Source organism: Passer domesticus, chromosome 7 (genome assembly GCF_036417665.1).
Source record: "Passer domesticus isolate bPasDom1 chromosome 7, bPasDom1.hap1, whole genome shotgun sequence".
NCBI classification, from domain to species: Eukaryota; Metazoa; Chordata; class Aves; order Passeriformes; family Passeridae; genus Passer; species Passer domesticus.
In genome coordinates this window covers 44,420,811-44,440,782 of record NC_087480.1, presented here as the reverse complement: position 1 = coordinate 44,440,782, position 19,972 = coordinate 44,420,811, and the positions used below count along the sequence as shown (strand labels likewise).

At 40.7% G+C, this 19,972-nt stretch overlaps 1 protein-coding gene across 1 annotated transcript in view; it reads right to left on the bottom strand.

The window, feature by feature from the left end:
* Positions 1-2,061: 2,061 nt before the first annotated feature.
* The window catches only part of LOC135305512 (uncharacterized), a 48,622-nt gene continuing 30,711 nt past the window's right edge, over positions 2,062-19,972 (bottom strand). The window contains exons 11-14 of the mRNA XM_064429274.1: positions 15,563-15,626; positions 12,406-12,634; positions 8,843-8,873; positions 2,062-8,485 (exon numbers count right to left, since the gene is read on the bottom strand). The gene's annotated coding sequence lies outside the window, so the exon portion shown is untranslated. The remainder of the gene's footprint in view (positions 8,486-8,842; positions 8,874-12,405; positions 12,635-15,562; positions 15,627-19,972) is intronic.

Here is a 19,972-nt window from a genome sequence, read left to right as displayed (position 1 = left end):
TCCTTTTTCATTATAACTTCTGGGATGAACATCAACAAAGTTCTCATTGCTACAATTAACAAAAGTAAGGCTGTGTCTCCAAGAAACGATTGCCAGTAATATCTATACACAGATTGTACTATTCTCCCTCTAAATCTTGCTGCTGATTAACAGGGTGGGTTTTTTCCTGAAGAATACGTTGTTTTTCTAGTTTGCTATTAGCCTCCACAAATGACTGTGTGATGCAGTTTTGTGTCTCTAAGCCTACAGTAAATGAGAAACATTTTGTAGAATTTTCTTTTGCTCTTGAATTTTTCAACATGCACATGGGATAAGAATGTAACAAGACTCCAATAGAATTTTATAATTGGATCAAAACACAGTTCACCCACATATGAGCTGGATTGGTTGTGATAGATGTCAGGAGAAATTCTAAGGCAATACTAAAATTCTTTTATTCCATAACTGCCAAATAAAATAGTACTAAAAGCCTGTGAGCAAAAGCCTCCTGGTTTGGCTGGGATTAAATAGGAAAAGAGTAATCAGATAGTGGATGAGGCATCAGTAAAATCAAATTACGTGAAGCCAAATGATACGATTGCCGTACCACCCTCCCTCCCTCCATTTCTGTTTCAGTTCTGAACACATTAATCATGGCTAGATCGTTCGCACCTTGAACCCAGACCAGGTATGCTACCCCACCTTTGGGAGGAGCCAAGGCTGAACCCGCTCGGTGTGTGCAGTACCCCTTGCAGCTCACCAGGGCGGTCAGCCGCCCCACGGGAGCGGCGGCCGGAGCTGCGTGCCTTGCTGGGCCATGTACACTGAAGCTGGGATACTGACTCGCCTGCTTCCAAGAAGAGGCAGTGATGTTTCCTCAAGGGTCTGCAGGCTGGCGCCTGGCCCCACCCGTCTGGGCTGACGGATCCCACCATGGCAAAGCTGAAGTTTCCAGGGGTCCGTCCATCAGTCCTGCCCCACGGCCGGCTGGCTGCCCGGCCCCAGCTGCTGCCTGCCCAGGAGCCTCCTGGCAGCAGAGCCCAGCCTCTTTTCTCGGCGCCGTGTGTCCCCAGCCCTGGCAGTGCGGAGCTGTCCCACCCATGCCGTGTGGGGTGAGCCGGGAGCTCGGGTGGGCAGCTCCCGGTGGAGCGGCCCTTCCCACGCCGGGAGCTGCGCGCCGAGCCGCGGGACCGGCTCCGACACGGCGAGCTCGGCTCCGCGAGCAGAGCGAGACTGCCCCGGCCAAAACGCTCCAGTTTCTCCACGGAACACGAGAGGAGCTGGAGCGCTGCCGGTGTGCGCGGAAACCCTCCGGGAGCAGGCTCGGGGCAGGGCAGGGCGGGCCGGGATCGGGATCGGGATGGGGATGGGGATGAGCTCAGCCTGCCCCGCGGGGATGGCGTCACCGACCGCGGCCCCGAGCGCGGAGAACAAAAGCAGCGAGGGCGAAGCGACCGCCAGCCCTGCCGGAGCCCCACTGCAGCCCTCCATTGTTGTGTGCGCTGCCTGGATTGTATGTCAGCGATGCAACATAATTAATTAGATTTAGATTAGATGAGAATACATTAGACACAGTGAGACGCTACCTTCCTGCCCGTCCATCCCTGGGAGAACTGGGCACAGTTTCTTTCCTTATGCATATTCCCTTAATAATATATTTGTCACAAGGATTCTTCCTACACCCATCTGGCATATAGATATTTTTCCAAATTTGTCATTTTTTATGTTCCAAAACCTATTTTACTTCACATGCTTTCATAATGAAGCAGCAAAAGCCTGCCATAGCTTGATATATGGAGCAGAAATCACATCTGTGCCAGGCTGTTTTCTAATCAGATAAAGCACTGAATACCTGCAGTGCTTTTTCTTCTGGCCTTTGAATAGATGTACCTGAGTGACTTCCAGCGCTCGTCTGGCTTTGCATTTACAATTACTACAAAATACCATTCCTACTTCTAGCTTTCAGCTAATTTCAGTGCTTTTAAAGCAAAAGAAAAAGGACCATTAGAATTGCCTAGTGGCCCCCCGCACAATGCAAACCATAGAAAGTCAATCTGCAACTTGGGCATCAGCCCAAGCACTCGTGCTTGAACTAGAGTGTACTTTTCAGAAGGACATTTGCCCTCATTTCTCCTTTTAATGCTGTCAATCACACCACGGAATTTACATATCTGTTACTAGTGAGGAGTGAAATGGGCAACAGAGTGGGGACTTCAGTGAGTTTGCTCTTACCAAATTTGGGCTCCAGACAGAAGGAGAAAAAGAGGCGTGATGTCCCATTTTCACCAGCAGCATAAGTATGTGGTGCAAAGAACTTCACTTTACAGAGCCGTAGGAAGATGCTTCTACTTTTCTCTGAGCCTTCACCTGCCCTGCTGTGGCCTGGCTCCTCACCACTGCCTGTCTCCTTTGCATGCACTCAAACAACAGGCAAGATGGATTCTGCAGGAGATAATTTCATCTGAAGCCACATTAACTCCCCAGACACTCTGTCTGCTTCTCGTGGTACATCCCAGGAGAGGCTTCGTTGGCACAGCAGAGACAGGAAGGCTGATGGTTTGTGGCACTCCCCTATGCCAAATCCCGGGAGAGACTTCCTCCTACTTTGAATTTCCTCTGTTCATATAAAGCAAAAGGACAATCTGAGGCATTGCTCTCAGTATAGTTCAAAACACAGTTTGAAGTGTGAATTTTTCAATATTTGAAGCATTGGCTTTTATGATTTATTTATTGATATTCCAGGACAAGCATCACAGAGTGAGGCTGGCGCCTAGTCCAAATATAACAACAATCATTGAATGAATAGCAATATTTCCATAGACATTTTGTCCATTACTATGCAGATAAGTTTTGTCTCTGTATAAGAACACAAAGATATCAAGATGATAAGATCAAGCATATTGGAGAAACACTACAAAAACTCTACTCTGAACTGGAACAGCTCATATTGTTTCATTTCTGACAACAGCATGCACTTTATGAACAGAGCCTGGCTTTATAGTGGGTGTGACTCAGGCATAGGAGGTGTGCAGGGTTTGCTGTCTTTTATCCCTTGAGTCCACCTTGCAATATTGCTGGTATCCGTGTGTAACAGATAGTGTTGTGCACTGGGCTGGAAGATAATAAATAGATGTGAGCTGATGATTTACAGGAGGGTGCTTGGAACTCCTTGAACCGCTGGGGAAGGGAAACTGTGCCGGTACAAGGTTGTGCTGTCAACCTCGCAATAGTTTTTCCTCTCTCCTGAGGGCAATTTCTCCAAGATGTAACTTGCTTCCTGCCTCATCATCTGGAAATTCACAAATCAGAGGAATTGTGGTTAATTACTAAAATGGCTGATCCATAGATCCTTAGCTGTCAGAGCCTGGGGGGAGGGGTTTAATTGTTGTTTTCCTCTGAAAAGATTTCTCCTAAAGTGGTGAAATAACTCACATTAATGAAGATTGCAAATAGAAGACTTCTGTGATTATTTCCAATTGTTGCAAGAATTGCTTATTTAAAATGCATTACTTTCTTAAGTGAAGAAACAGATATTTCTCCAAACATCCAGACTAAATTTAGCCCTAAAACATTCACAATGAAGGAAGAATGCATATTCAGGCTACCACTGCATGTGATCTCTGATCATACAGTAGTTAAGTTTTACAATCACAGTGATTTATGGTACTAAACTGTGGAGCCTCATATCTGCAGGGGTGTGGGTAAAGGGGTGGAACTCTCATCAATCAAAAGACTATACTTGTTCAGCATTTGGATAATTAAAGCAGACAGTTAAAAAGCATAAAATAATATTTTTAAAAATGAAATCAGAATATCTATTTGCATAGTGTTATTAAGGAATACAGTGCTGAGACACCTTTTCAAAAAGCTTGCCTAGAAATCCACTTGTTATCTTGTAGCACTTGATATATGTGTTCTTCAAATTCACACTGGGAGTATTTGTAGAGTTGTTATATAATACACATACTGTCCTCAACTTGAAAAAACAGGATTACAAATAAAGGCTGTCCTTTCAGTTTATTCCAAGACATAAGCAAAAAAAAAAAAAAAAAAAATTAAAAGCACAATCAATTTTAAAGTGCAAAATTCTGATATCTCTCTCATCCTATTGATAGTGCTTTTCTTTCAATTCACCAATGCCAGGTAGTCAGGCATAATGAGGGGCTAGCACAGGGGAACTGTATTAATCAAACAATGTTCAAAAAAAAAGTTTAATTAACTACATATTTTGTAAAAGCCACATTTCATTACTGTTTGTTAGGAAGATGGAAGCATGCACTGGAAACACTAATTCTAATTATTACTTGAAGTGGGAGTTTTTGGCAGAAGGTCAAGGAATAATAGAAGAATGTGTGAATCTGTGCTACAGCATAGCAGTAAGACTAATCATTTGAATACAGCCAGTTGCTTTTTCTTGGACTGTCTGTGTGCTGTTCAGTGTTCTGGATGAATCTAACACAATCAGCCTGTTCTCTGGTGTATATCCACTTCCTGCTGACTCAGGGCAGCTTGCCTCTTCTGCCATTTATTAAAATGAAACATTCCTATTAAAACACAATTTTTCAGAGAGATGACCAAAGAGATATTAGTAATGACATTATTAAAACTATTTTGTTTAAAATGAACTGTCACACTTGTGTGTTGCAAGGCAACACAAACAAATCTATTTCATTTAGTGAGAGATTGCTTTGAAAAGCTGGATTTCTTTCTTTCTTTCTATTAGAAGGTATTGCAGAGGGCATGTGATGTGTGCTCCAGGAAACCTCCAGCTTTTATAGATATTAGAAAGGAGGAATATTGTTTCTAGTACTCTCCATAGCAAATAATGTATAATTCATGGACTTGATTAACATGCAAATATGATCCATGGTCTCCAATGTTTATATCTCCTAATAATCTATTAATGGTTTTAAAAGTAAAGGGTAATAGAAACATTTTGTATGAGCAACATTTACTCGTGGCTGTGTTTTTCTCTAATTGTATAGTATAAGCATGTATAGAATTAAAACAGAAACAATGGAAATTAATTAACCTATGATTCTCAAATAAATATTTATTGAAAATAAGGTCACATGGCCAATAATTTGAGATTCACTAGTGAAAGACCCAATTATCATCAGATGACAACATGCCTTAGAAAAATTGTGCTAGGAAATGGAAAGGTACCTTTTCTATAACTATTTCTATAATCTATTTTATAACTATGCTAAAGGTACCTTTTCTATAACTATTCTACATAAATGACCCCTAGATTTGGAAACAGGATTTGTACTGAGATTTCAGCTCCCCTATCAAACATGGAGGGGACAAGGAACAAAGAAATTTAACATACATCTCAAAGACTTGGACTTTTTCAGTTCTCTTTGTAACAGCAGTGGGTAGAGAGAGTTTATGGGGGTACAACCTTGTTTAATGTCTTAGGATCAGCTACTCTCCACTTCCACGTTCTATCTGAAACATTAGAGCTGACAGTCTGAAAAAATGCCAAAACCCACTTCTTGCTTTGTCAGAGCAAACATACAGCAATGACAGGCAGATAATTCCAGATTTTGGGGTTTTCTTCTACTCTGAACATTTGCTGCTTGAAGGTTTGCATGTTTTGCCTCCAACTTTCTGTAGTACTGTTGCACAGCCCCCCCCCCAGCTGGTACACCAGCCCATTGCTGGGCTCCTCACCTTTCTCTCTCCCTCTCCACAGGAGGATCTGCCAAGGTAGTGATTCACTTCTGTATCAGAAACCACAGAAAGAGAAACAGTGCAAGACATGGCCACATCTGCTCTTTGTTAAAAAATACATTTAAAGTAACAATGCTGTAGGCAACAATAAACCATTTTAATCAACTAATGGAAAGAAACATCCTGTCAAGGACAGCTTTGATGATTTTCATTTTATAACCCATAAGCACTGGACAGTATTTTAAACCAGGGTTGAGAACTTTTTCTGAGTCTGAAGAGGTTGTCTGAGGATAAGGAGAAAAAAAAATATTATGTCAATCTCCACAGCATCTCTCTATATTTCTAATAAAAAATATTCCTCATATCACATAAATATGAGAGGAATGATGGACTTCTGAACATTTATTAGCAAATAAATATAGGGCCTTTTCTAAAACAAATGCATATATGATGTCAAAGCCCTTTATTGTATGAGCTGCTCCCTTCCTAGAATGCTGATTTCTCAGAGAAATGAGAACAAATTATGTAGGGTTGGGAAACAGACAGGACTTTGAATCAGCACCTTAGCTCATGCCTTTGTGGGTGATGCTGTGGCTTGCAGATCCTGACCATAAGCCTGTGCCAGTGTTTTAATCCTCAAGTGTGATGATCTTTTTCAGGCTAACTGTGACTAAAGGCAGTCTATTATCCCCACTCTGGTATGTTATACCTCCATTATATCTTCCTCCCCTTTGAGGCATGGAAGAACACTCATAACCCTTCCAGAAATGAGAATTGCCTGAAAACTACTGCTGTGTGAATTTGGGAAGCTGGGTGGTGGGTCCACTACAAAAGAGGCAGTTCAGAAAACAGTTTTTGTGCTATTCATAGTGACCCATATGTGTAGAAAAAAAACCCTGATTTCTTTAGTAGAGGCTACCTGTCAGTATAAACAACCACAATCACATTCACAGTGAAAATACACCAATTTTGCACAACAAAAAAGCCTGTTGGTACTTAGACTTCACAGTTCGCTACAGATTTCCTTAATTAAATGAATGTAACAAGTTGATTAGACTTGAGAAGCTCTGAGAAAAGTCAGATCCATTTATACTGAAAAGTAGGACTCAGAAATAAATTATTCACAGTTGATTAGACTAAGACAAGCATTTCTCAAACATTTCTCAATACTTCAGAAAAAGCGACATATTGAACTCTATTTTACTGTGAGGCTCAAAATGGCAATTAACAGTCCTAAGCTGCATATAAAACCCAGTATGAACCACGTTTACAAGAACATTGTGTGTGAATCAAATTACTTTATCTTTGGTTTGAAGAACTTGGAAATAATTGCCAATAAGTATTCATGTATAGGACCAGTTTTTTGAAACAAGTTATTTTAATTACTACTAGTGTCAGGAGTACGTGTAGGCAATTTTATTAGATTTAATGTGTTTAGTGAAGCTCCCTGAACTGTAGCTGGTTTATTTCTGTAGAGGATGAAATATTTAATATAACTTTATTATTCTTACTTTCTAATATTGTATTTATTTCTAAATGAAATCCCAGCATTTGATGTTTTCATTGTTTCACAGAGAATACCAGGATGAAACACAGGGATGTATTTTTACCCTCCTGAACATCTGAACATCATATAGACATGGCTTTCTATAGACTCCACTTGTAAAATACATCCCTTTCAGGCTGCATGTATTTAGAGCCCTTTCCATTTGTACCCACACCTGGACCCCAACACAATGATGAGTGGAAGCTCTTCCATGAAAGAATGTGGATCTGAAAAAAAATAGAGAGGAAAGGTCCCTAAGATGTGAACATTGCGGTCCTGAAAAATGATAGAAATCCTTGATGATTTTCATTTAGCAGTTCCTTCACTTCTAGCAACATTCTTCTCAAACATAAGAGTTCCTTGAACTTTCCACATACAAATTACTAAGAAAATTAACAAACAAATTATATCAGCAACTTTGTCTGTAAATAATGCTAAGAAGGCAATTCCAAGATTTCCATACAGGTGAATGATAAAATCTTAGCATATGTCTAACAGCCTTTCAAATTATGTGATTTGTGGATTTGCTTGCTTTTCTGTTTTCCTTACCCACTGAGGCCATACACCCAGGCCATTTCCAACACTGCAGTGACAGTCCAGCTGCCCAGAGCATCTTGACAGCTCATGACACTCCACTGCATCTGCCACAGCTGAGGGATGGGCAAGGGCATCCTGCCTGGCACGGGAACATGCACTGAGGGGGCACTGGCACAGAAACGTGAAATGAAGGGTCACAGGCACAGAGAGAGGCACTGAGGGGCTGCGGGTACAGAAACATGAACTGAGGGCTCATGGGCACAGGAACAGGCACTGAGGGGTCACAGGCACAGGAACATGAACTGAGGGCTCATGGGCACAGGAACAGGCACTGAGGGGTCACAGGCACAGGAAAAGACACTGAGGGGGTCACAGGCACAGGAAAAGGCACGGAGGGGTCACAGGCACAATGCCACTGTCTCCTCCCTCCTCCAGGAGCAGACTCAGCCAGCTCTACACCACCAGGAGGGTTGAAGGAATGAGACAATAAAGGTAAAAAAAACGTGGCACTTCACCATCATCCATATTCTTCATCACCCAATTCCAAAGGTAATAATCCAAAGGTATTATCCTGAACTTGTCAGTCCCATGCGAAGGTTTACAGATGTCTGCAAACATTCATACTTCAAGGAACACAACAGTTATGCACTTTGCTGGTGTGATATAAATTAGCAGTTTCCCACTCTTCATTGCCACAATAAATTGACACAGAAAGAACTGTTGGTATATACAACAACATCAAAGAGCCTGGAATAGTGAAAATAGAAATAGTGAATTGCAGTTATAAAAATAAATTCCTATAAAGAAGAGAGAAGTGAAAAGGAGACGAATGTTCTAATCTTACCTTCATCATAATCTTATTAGCATTTCTCAGAGAGTAGTTCAAGTATCAGTCTATACTCTTATGAATCTGTCTCATAAATATGTCAAGTGCAAAGTATAGTTATTTTAATAGTCTGTGTTGGTGGGCTATCATGGATTTAATTAAGAGACAACTAGTGTATGAAATATGACACAAAAGCACCAAACTAAATGGAGAAATGTTTTACTGCAGATTTAAATCAGGGACACAGAAGTAATGATAATCTGGCCTTAGAAACCTACCTACATTTAATTAATGCAGTCCAGCACAGACCTGTTCATATAGGAGAAAAAAAAAGGCATTAAAAGGAATGATTTAAGCTATAATATGTTATTTATAAAGACATTTGCATTATCTCCAACAGCATTATATTATTCATAAATGTGTGTTAGTTTGTGGCTCTTAATTTTCAAAAGCAGGAAATGCACCTCCAATGAGAATTAGTAAAATACTACTTTCAGCTCTCTGTTTTTTCCAAAATGAAGCCTTCATAAAGCTTCCTGCCTTCCTTCGAAGGGTCTCAGGATGCACAAATCATTCTGTTACAAAATTGCCAATATTCTTCTAAGGTTGCATTGAAAACTGTTATTTTCCACCCAAATCTACTCTTTCTCCATCTTTCTCCATCCTTCTCCATCTATTCAAAAAATGAGGGCATGCTCAGCACTGTGAGCATGCAGGATTAGATGTTTGAGCACTGCACAATCCTTCCTGCTATCATTTTGGTGCACTGCTTTGACTTGATAGGAGATTTGGCAAGATACACTAGTTTTAAGAAGCACTGCAAGCGCATATATTTTCACGTTTAAATTCCTTAAATTCCTACTTACGAGTTTAACACTATTTTAGAAAGAAAGAATCCAATAATTCCCTGAAACCATTCCAGTATCTTGAACTGATCTTGCAAAATCATTGACTGCCAACAACATCAGCTGCACTGAAGTTGAAAGCAAGGCTCACTATTGATTTGTAAGGGCACAGAAGCAGACTCTGACAATAAACAGTTAAGAATACGCCTGTCTGGCTGTAAGAATTGATACCTGGGTCAACTACAGGAACCATATTTATACATGATTTCCATGTCTAAGACATTGCTTTTTATTAACCTGATCCAACAGGTACTAGCTATTTCATGTTAACTTTTATCAATTCAAGTAGCTTCCAGTCATTTAGAATAGAATAACCTTTAATTGGTTGGTTGGTCTAACAGGCAGTTAAAGTATTCAGAGATTTTATTAACCTTTTATTACTAGAGAAGAAAAAAGACAATAGCCAGAAAGCATCATTAAGTGAACTTAGTCCTTATTTTTAGAAAACTTAGAGCTGTGGACTCTAGGTGCTCTCCAAACACCATAATTTGGACTGCCAGGAATGTAATATAAACTGTAAAATGACACAAAAATAAAAGTACTTGGAAGAAATAAATTCATAACTAATTTTATTTTTTGGTGAAGAAAACATCAAAGGTTTGCAACTCAGCCTGGAAGGCAAAAATGGATAAAAGGATAGAGCCTATAGTTTCAAAATGTTTTTCTCTTTAATGAACAGTTGAAAATATCCATAAATTTCTTCCAGTATCACTGTATTTAAAAAGCAGTCAAGTCTTTTGTGCCTGACATGTTTACAGTAAATCTATTATCATCTGTCATGTTTGCATGAATTGTCCAAAAGTTCATCCTGTCTTGGCTGTCTTTCAGTATTCATTAGTACTGAAGTAATTTTTGGAGTAAATGAAGGGAAAAATGCCCAGAAATTGAGATAAGGCATAGAAAGAACAAGACTTCATATAACTAACAGGAACAAACAGAGCTTTTTTCAGCTAAATTCACAGAAATTTGTTTTTTTTAATTGAACTAACCAGTACCTAAGTGTGTAATAAAGAACCACAGACAATCAGGATGAAATTCTAAATAATATATGATAAGGTAGTAATATAGTCCCAAATAGGTATTTATATGGACACTTAACTTATCAAATGGCTCTTGTCACAGGTCTGCTGTGAGCTGTCACCTGAATTTAGCATACCTTTGCACCTTCTCTGATGGTAAGAATTACAGAGCAAAACCACAATGTGACTCCTAATCTACCCGCTTCCTCAATTAAGAAGACAAATATAACAAAAATGGAGAAAATAACACTGACAAAGAGCTGCCATGGGGGTACAGCTGGAAACACAGGGCTGGCTGAAGCTCCTGTCTGAGGGGAGGCACTGCACAGCTGAGGGCCCCTGCCTCCCATGGGACAGAGGACTTGGGTGCCTCCAGCCTCCAGAACATATCCTGGCTTTGCCATCCACTCCACCTGGGATGTCCCCAGTGTGTCCTGGCTTTGCCATCCACTCTACCTGGGATGTCCCCAGCACCCATGCCCTGCCTGTTTCCTCTCCCAGCCTCAGCACTGAGGTGTCCCCATGTCCTGGCTTGCAGTGCTTGGCTGTGCCGTGGGTGTTTGCAGGAGGCAGCACGAGCACGGCCCCCTTCCCATCAGAGAGGAAGAAACAAAACCAGAGCTTTCAGCTTCTCAACAAACACTACCAAATTCAAGAGCTTCCTCTCAGGAATAATTAGAGGCATTTTGGGTGGCATTGTAACTGGAGCATCTAAACGCCTTGTAGGTTCCTTGTAGCACAAGGTTGTGACTTGATAAAAAGGGCTGAAAATCAAGGACATGCTGAGTTACTCAAGTAATAAAGAGGTGAATAGGTAACCTGTAACCAAAGGAACAAGGAAACCCAGAGCTTTCTAGTCTAGACTCCCATGGAATCAAACCTGAAGATGTGCAGGAAGAAATTTACCCTGGTCTACACTCCACACAATGTGTTCATTAGATTTTAAAATAATAGGGCACTATATCTCTTCGCCTCAGGGCACAGTTGCTTGTGATTTCCATTAAAAGTCTTGTTGACAGCAGGGTTTGTTCAATGAAGTGTGAACATAACAATGGTTTTACAGAGTTTTACGAAGTAACTTACATTCACAGAAAGCTCCCCACACCTCTGTACCAAAAACAATTTGTAGAATTAAATATTTAACAAACAAGTTTGAGAGCTGCAGTGATTAAATTAGTGAGATAATTAGCAAGATATTTAAGGTTAATGTTTACAAGTAGGTTAATTATATCCTTTCCCAAATCTCTGTTTTCATTTCATTTGACACATGTTGCAATAACAGTGAAAGTGAGGCCACACTTGCAGAGGTGGCAGGCAAGGCAGCATGTGTCACCAAAGGTGACTAAATGCACACTTCTGAGGGAACTTTTCTCCAATATATAGTCTAGAGCCTTATGTTCTTCATGTCCCAGCAATTCTCTATCTTTGAGGGTGAATTTGTTTGAATAACACTTCAGATCTGCATAAATAAATGTTTTTTACAGGACTTAAGGGATTTCATAGCTTCAAGGCTTCATATAGCTCTCTAATGTTAATTACAAAAGTGAGGGCGTTTAATGCTCTGTACTGAATTTACTCTACATGAACAGCTCCTGTGTTCAAAACTGTAGACCCAAGGCAATGCAGAGAGCTGAAATTCCCTCTGATTGGATGTCAGTGATGTCACTTCACATTTATTGTAATGAAATTAAGAACAGAATCTGCTACAGTGATCAGCAGGATGGTTGTAGAGAATCAAGAAGGAAATCATGTGCTTCAATAAAGTTTTAAAAAACTATTTAGCAGGTATTTGTGCAGAGGCAACAGGACATGCCATCTGGATTAATTTGCATAAAGTTATTCTGAAAACATGTCAAGTCACTGTGGCCATGGGCTCTGAGAATCCAGGGAGCACAGCCATGCATGCAATGAGCTCACCTACAAGCTGATGCTGTTGAAGGGAAAGGTGCTGAAGCTTTCCAGTAGCAGAAGAAACATTTTTCAATATTTTTCATTTTTCAATTTTTCATCTGACCACTGTTCCCTCTTCTTCCTGACAGAGTACATTTGCTGTCTTCTCAACACACCACAGCCCAGGACCAAACTTCCCAAACCCTGATGGGACTAAAATCCCATAGATGGGGAGGAGCCTCAAAATTTCCACCATCTAAAATAAGGTAAGTCAAGAACCAAATATTGTCAAACATTACAACATTTGATATTCAGATCTTATTTAGACAGCACGTGTGATTTGTAACCACTGCATCTGCCCCAGCACATTTTACAAGGTTCCCTCCTTGGTAAACATACAGCATGCAGTCTGCTGAAGGCCTCTCAGTCCAGCCGCCCTCCTCCAGCCACTGGCAGCCTCAGAAAAAGTTCATTTTTCATTCATTGCCAATTTTTGAGTCTTCCATCTGGAAAGACAGTTGCGTTTCCCACAGGGTCAGGCTGCTGGGGGTCCCGTTCTCATGAGCCATGGGATCCTGTCCTGCTCAGTCCCTTGGAGTGAGTGCTGTTGGCTGTCACTGCACAGCAAGGGGGGCTCCTGGAGAGGCTGTGCTACTTCTCATTCATCACAATTCCAGTGCTCCCATGCCCTGGAATCAGGCCCATTCCTCCTGAGGAAGAGGGTGCTTTCTGGCTGTTAATGACACCTGCTTTCCCTCATGTGGACTCATGGCCCAGCCTTCCCCTGGGAGAAGCACAGGCCAGGCTGCCTGGCCCAGCCTGCCCAGCCCCTCCATCCCTCCCCTCCGCTGTCACTGGGAGAGCAAAGCACACTCACCATTCCCCAGGGCAGGAGGAAGCCAGGACTGTGGGGGACAGCTGGCATGCTAAAACTTTCTCCAGCTACCATTATACTGAGCAAAAGGATGGATCTGGAAGTCTTAGCCCTGTCTAGGGAGGATATGTTTTTCTACACCTCTGCACCTATAGGAACCAACCTTCTGAGCAGAAGGAGTCACCTTTTAAACTAGAGTGAGCCACAGCAGATAGTTCTTGGGTTCTGCATTCTAAGAAACTCACTGCACTACAGTGAAACTTTAACTGTTTTCTGAATTTTTTAAGCTACAAAATTTTACTCAGTGTAGCTTGTTTGGTTGTTTTTTGTTTTGTTTTGGGTTGGTTTTTTTTGTGTTGTTTTTTTTTTTTTTGTTATATTCTGCTGTTATTTGATATATTATTTGATCATTTTGCCATACCATTATAAAACATTAACATGCCCATGCCTGCTGGACACTGCTGATAAGGAGGCTCACAAGACAGGAGCTGGTGCAAATCAGTCTCTGTCCTTTTGAAAAATTAGTTGAAGTAATTTTACATTTTTACTTTCCCAAAGGGACACTGCAGCTATTTCTCTCCCTTTCTTATTTATGGTTGAAATCACTGCAATGTAAACATATACCTCTCTATCCTACATCCCTAATGCCAGAGACAAGCCCTCACCTGCAGTATTTCAGGGGCAAGCACAGAGGTGGGGATGCTCTGGGCTGCACTGCATTTTCACAAGTGACTACTGTGAGTATACACGCAAGTAGAGCAACTGATTTTTGAAAGGCAGTTAGATACCCAACCAGTAATTGTGTGCACAATTACTGTGATTACACATGTAATCATGGTCATTGTGCTTTTAAATGATGCATGTGCTATTCTAAAAATTCACTGCTGTATTACTAAAATTAATGGGAGCTTTGCCATCAATTTAAATTGATGGAGGATCAAACACTATGTATTGTGGCAATATCTGAGATATATTGAAGAGCAAATGCAGTTTTTGCAACACAAATGCTAAATCTTCAGCATATTTAAACAGTAAAAGAAGGATGGAGACATAGTTTTCTAGCATATGTAGGTATATATTCATTATGCATTCATAAATAAATTATAATTTTTGAATAGAATTCTGGATTTGATTCAAACTACACTGACATTAAGAGAAAACCACAGCTCTGGATCAAGGCTTCTTCCTCTAATGTTTCCAATTAGCTCAGGTTAGAGAGCTGTGCATGCATTTGTTCATGACAAAATCATTGGCTTTTGACTCCCTTGTCTTTCAAGACTTAAATGGAATTTTCAGTGAAGATGCTGTGCAATACAGTAGGTACAATGATATGCAGTATTTCATATATCTAGTCTTTGTCCATGTTCTAACAATGTGCATTAAATGTGCTACTATTGTCTCTTTTTCCGATTAGTTTACAGCCCTGTAGTTCCAGCTGTTTTATTCTGAAACTCTAAAACCCTGTCACTAGGGAGTTCTGTGTAATTGCCCATAATATGCACCACATTATCCATTTCAGGAACTGTGCTGAAAGACAGCAGCAATAAGGGGTTTTCTAAAGGCAGTCTGGTTTACACTAATGGATCTAACAGGAAGGAAATGCAATTTGAAAGAAGCTGATGCATATGTTCTATTGTTGAATATAATGTTTGATTTAATTATTAACTGTCTGTGATGGAAAGTCAGATCCTGCTCAGTTCTGCTTACAGTTTGGTACTCTGCTACCAGTAAAAACAGACGAGATTCAGTCAAAGGATTTAAGAGTTCTTTGTAAAGTACTGACATTTAATTGTGCTTTTATAAAATATCAGCTGAGGAACTTCAATTGCACACTTCTTCCATGCAGACTGGCTTCCTTTTATCAAGCTAAATATACAATATAGAAGCCAACTCTCTTTCATTTTCCCTTGCATAAATCAGGAGATTCTCAAAGTTAACAATCTGCTGTAATTATTTAAATAAATATGATCCAAATTGAGTTCATATTCACTGCTGTTCATGACCTATTCAATTTTATTTTATTTTACTTTCATGTCATACACATAGCACTGCAGTCAATCTACTGTATCACCGAGGATGTTCACAATGGACCCAAGTGAATTTTTAGGAAGGAGTTAAAATGTGCTGGCACGACTATACCTATCCTTCTTTTATCAGGAACAGAGGATTTGGCAGCTCATTTCAGTCCAATTCTATAATTGGTGTTTTGTGATGTCTAGTAAATTGTTGCATTGTGTTACAAAGGTCCCTAATTCCATGGGTGGGTGTTAACATGCTGTAAGGAATGAATTCATTATGGAGAACTCTTACCTGAAATTCCATTATCCTTTCCTCACCATGGTGACTCCTATCAAACTCATTCATATAATGTAATCTGGAAAGAAATAGGTAGTGATGCTAAAGCTGTATTTTCAGAGAAGCTTAAAGGTAAAAAAATCACAGCTCTTCTGCATGATTCAGACAAAAACAGTGGTTAAACATCACTAGTAAACAAAATAATTGAGCAACGTAATTTCGGTTTTGTATTTTGTATCTGTCTAGTGAGATTATTATCTTTAAAACTATCTTAAACAAATGCTGAACTGCAGCTGAAATTAAACAATAGTAATGATATCTGGAGTACATCCAGAATGCAGCTTTTGTTAAACATACCTTTCTACAAGTAGTGCACACAGCATTAGCTCTGTGGGATGCACCTTACTTGCAAGCTCCAAAGAGATTGGTTAGTTTTGTCAGGAGGGTAATAGAAAGAAATTAAGCTCCTAGGAAATACACCACCCTGCCTCAGATCCCTAATTGATTTTGACAGCTTAAGAAGTAGACACCCTGTCCCTGGCATATTTGTGTTCTTGGTGTCAGTCAGTAAACTTCAGGCAAAGACTATGAACAAGCTATTAGAGCAAAATCCATCTCACATTTACCTGGAGAGTTTTGCTTGTAATCTGTTTCCTGTTGTAAGGATCTGAGAAGATTTTCTGAAAATCTCAAACATTTTGAATATTTTTTTTAGAGAAATACCTAAGAGTTTGATCCAAATGTATCCAGACACCTTTAGCCAATGGCTCCCATCAGAGCAGATTTCTGCTGGATCTTTCCTGGGTCAAGAATATCATAAAACCATTCATAGGCTGTTACAGGACTCCTGAAAAGGACTTCTGAAAAGTCTTGCCAGAAATCAACAAATGCCAAGGTGTGCAGCCTCTTTTAAAAAGTTAACAACAAACCCACAAAACAGGTATGAGCTGAGGTCAGCTCTTGTTTTGCCTTAAGTTTTCCCTTAGTTTCACTGTTACTCCTACTCCCAATTAAAAGTTTATTGAAGCACTTTGCATACTCTAGTGTATTGAAGAAGCAATTGTTGGAGTGAAAAGGAAAACTGTCAGTTCTGAAAATAGCTTGGACTACTCATGTGTCATTCTCAGTGTATGCTGAAATATCCAGAAAAACGTGGCTCACACTGCGGATTGCATCAGATACCGACACATGTATAAGCAACTCTCTCCCCACTTTCTCCTCCTGAGGCTCATTTTTACAAAACACATGGTTAGAACTAAGCTGTGCTTTCTGCCATTGGAGTAAACTACAATGGAGCAGAGCACAAAGGAAATTTATTCCCCATGCGTGTGTAGGATCTGCCTGTAGAGCGCAGTGTGAGAATCAGCGGCAGACACGTGTAAGCAGCACACTGCAGGGGAGGGGGGAGACAGCCTGCTTCATTCTCTTGTCTCATGACCAGACCTCAGGTGAAACTCTGTATGTGCTGAGTGTCAGATCACTTGCAGATGACAAACACAAGGCTCTTGTGCAGGTCCTGGGAGCTCATCCTCCTATCTCAGCCACGCCAGAACCCATCTGGCCTGAGCATCCCCAGTGCACCCCCAATGCACCTGGGTGACCAATCCACCCACTCATTCCCTTCTTCCCTTCTCAACATGCAGCACTCTGCACTGTTCGTGCTTTGTCTCCATCCCAAAGTACCTCTCTGCGTTTGCTGGCTTAGGCATGTCCAAGAGGGGGATTGAAAAGGGTCTCAGTGGCTACACAGAGCAGCAATGGAAGAAGGGTGGAAATCATATTCACAGGGAGACAGAACTGAACTCACGCAGGTGTTCCTCCATGTCTGCTGTGACTCCTTTAGGCAGCAAAACAGGTGAGTTTGCTGCATGCTAATCAGGAGAAAACCATCTGAAATATGCATCTGCACATGAGCATCTGTGCAGAGTTTCTCCAAACCAGTTCTCAAGTGCATTTTTTCCCTGTATGGGCCTCTTTTGTACTTTGTTGTGCCAAGAGGCTTATTTTGTATAGGTGGAGAGACCCCTACCCACCAGTCATCAGGGAGTGCTATTAATATGCAACATCTTGAATGCATGAGCTGAATGACAAGCTGGCAGTGTTTGAGAATGTGTGGTCCAAGTTTATGTCTCTCCCTGAAGAGGCAAAAAGCCCCTTCCCGAACTCTCTGCCAAACTGTGCAAGAGATGAAAGATAGGAAAATGGGCAACCTATTTTTTTTGCTTCTCTCTTCCTAATACCTTGACACTATAGTTTCCTTCCCCTGGCCACAGTTACTGTGAATGGCCAATTTCAAATAGTTTGCTTCTACTTTCAATGTTGAAACAGAACCGGACAGCATAGTTGTTAATTTTTTTTCTTAAATGCTCATGGAAGAAATTGGAAACATTTATTAGTCTTTTTAATAAAAAACTGTCTTTTGGATTCATATGTCATTATCCTGTCTGAAATGTCTCAACAAAAGTGAGTTAAATTGAGGTCCTGAATTGTAGGCATTTTTGCACTTTGCTTTTGGTCATGCAGTGTCACTATGCAAGGCTCAACTCAGCATGTTTTTAAACATGGAAAAACTTGCTGAGTGTTTTTGTGCCTGAGTAGCAAGAAATGATACCAGCACGTCTCATTATGGATTAGCTACAGTTTGATCTAGGAAGAATAAATGGGTGTTTCTTGTAGTTCTCACCAAGAAGATGGGAAAGGATGCAGAGGGAAGAGGAGGAATCAGACAGTCACCATTCCTGGCCTCTAAACCAGCCTGTGGCTGTTCCCAGACATTTCAGGGGCTCAGGAGCTGGACTCTGTGCAATTTAGCTGCATCTACTGAGATGCTCACCTAGGTTCTCCTGCACAAGGGCTGGATGCTGTTATGACATGATAACAGAACCATGCACTGGTGCCTTAAACACATACCTTTGGCCTTCACCAGCTGTTCAGCTTTGGGGTGATCAGAAAGAATAAGAGAAACAAAGACCGATGGATTAAAAATTTGCTTCTGAGTCTTGTGATAGAAGAGCCAAAAGTGGCCAGACATGCCCATGTGTATCCATGTAGTCTGGGAGCAATGTCTACTGTGCAAGGAGAACTGAAACAAGCCCACCCCAGAGACCTCTCCTTGGTACAGTCACTCCCACTGAGTCCGTGTGGTCAAGCAAGAAGCTGGTTTTACAATTCTCCATGGCTGGTTTTGCCATACTCGATCCCAGCTGGCCGGGGCCTCCCAAGGCACGAGTTCCAGGCCAGCATCCCCCCAGCAGTGTCCTGGCTAGAGCCTGGCCTGAGCAGCAAAGGGCTCCACCCCAGCCTCCACGCAGAGCAGTAAGGGGAACAGCAAACTGGGCTTTTCAGACACCAGCTGTTTCCCTGGCATCGCTGCCTCCCTCTCTGCATGTGCCTTTGTCATTCCCTGAATCTCTGCCCGCTGCACAACTCTTGGAATCAGTTAAAATTACTTTCGGGATGTTTTCCTCTTGCCTTAAAGGACTCATGTGCTTTGTTGCTCCCTCAGTCACAGCAGAACATAGAAAATGGTCTACACAGAAAATGTGAAAGATGGTTTCTATGTAAATGGACGGTAAAGTCAGCCAAATTAATTTGTTCATTCAACGTCTATGAATAATTTTGTATTCTGAATTTACAAATTTATATTATTTCTTATAGGGAATCTATTTTTTGCATATTCAATTCATTTTTTAACTGCTCCAACCATTTTTCATCATTCCATAAAGCAGGTTCATTTACAAATTATGCTTATCAATCACAAGGGAAATTACCTCATTTATTTCTTATTATGAGATTGAAGTTCCATCCCTTTTTGGGGAAGATTTTGTAGTATCTTACCAAAAATTCTTTTTGATTCAGAGAGTGGGGGAAAGTAGGGAAGGTCAGAAAAATTCTGCCAAAGGAGTAAAATTACTAGCTACAATTATCAGCTTGAGAAAAAAACAGCTAGTTTGTAGAGTGATGTGGAACAAGCACAAATACATACTTTTATAATGTTATGACCTTCCTTAAAATTCATTTATGCAAATTGGTTAAAATTTAGGTGAGTTATTAAGAACCCCATAAAATAGAAAATCTATTAATGCAGAAGGAGCTAGCAACATTGATACTTTAAATCTGGGAAATATGGATTTCTATCAGTTCTATCAGCTTGCCCTCAGAATGAATGAAGAGATTTTCCAGGATAAGAGACACCTGAATGATTTAAACTTTCAGGCTGACATAGCTCTGTTGTTGAGTGCATGTAACCTCCCAAAGATCACAGACAGGTGCTAGGCACAGGTCTTCCACAGAAGAGAAAATCAAAGCTTTGAATCATACATTCAAGTGAAATAATGTTAAACAAAATTCTAGGTATTGAATAAACACCACAGCAGCACAGATGGTGGCAGCAGAAGCTGGAGGGTACCTGGGCTGTTCCCCACC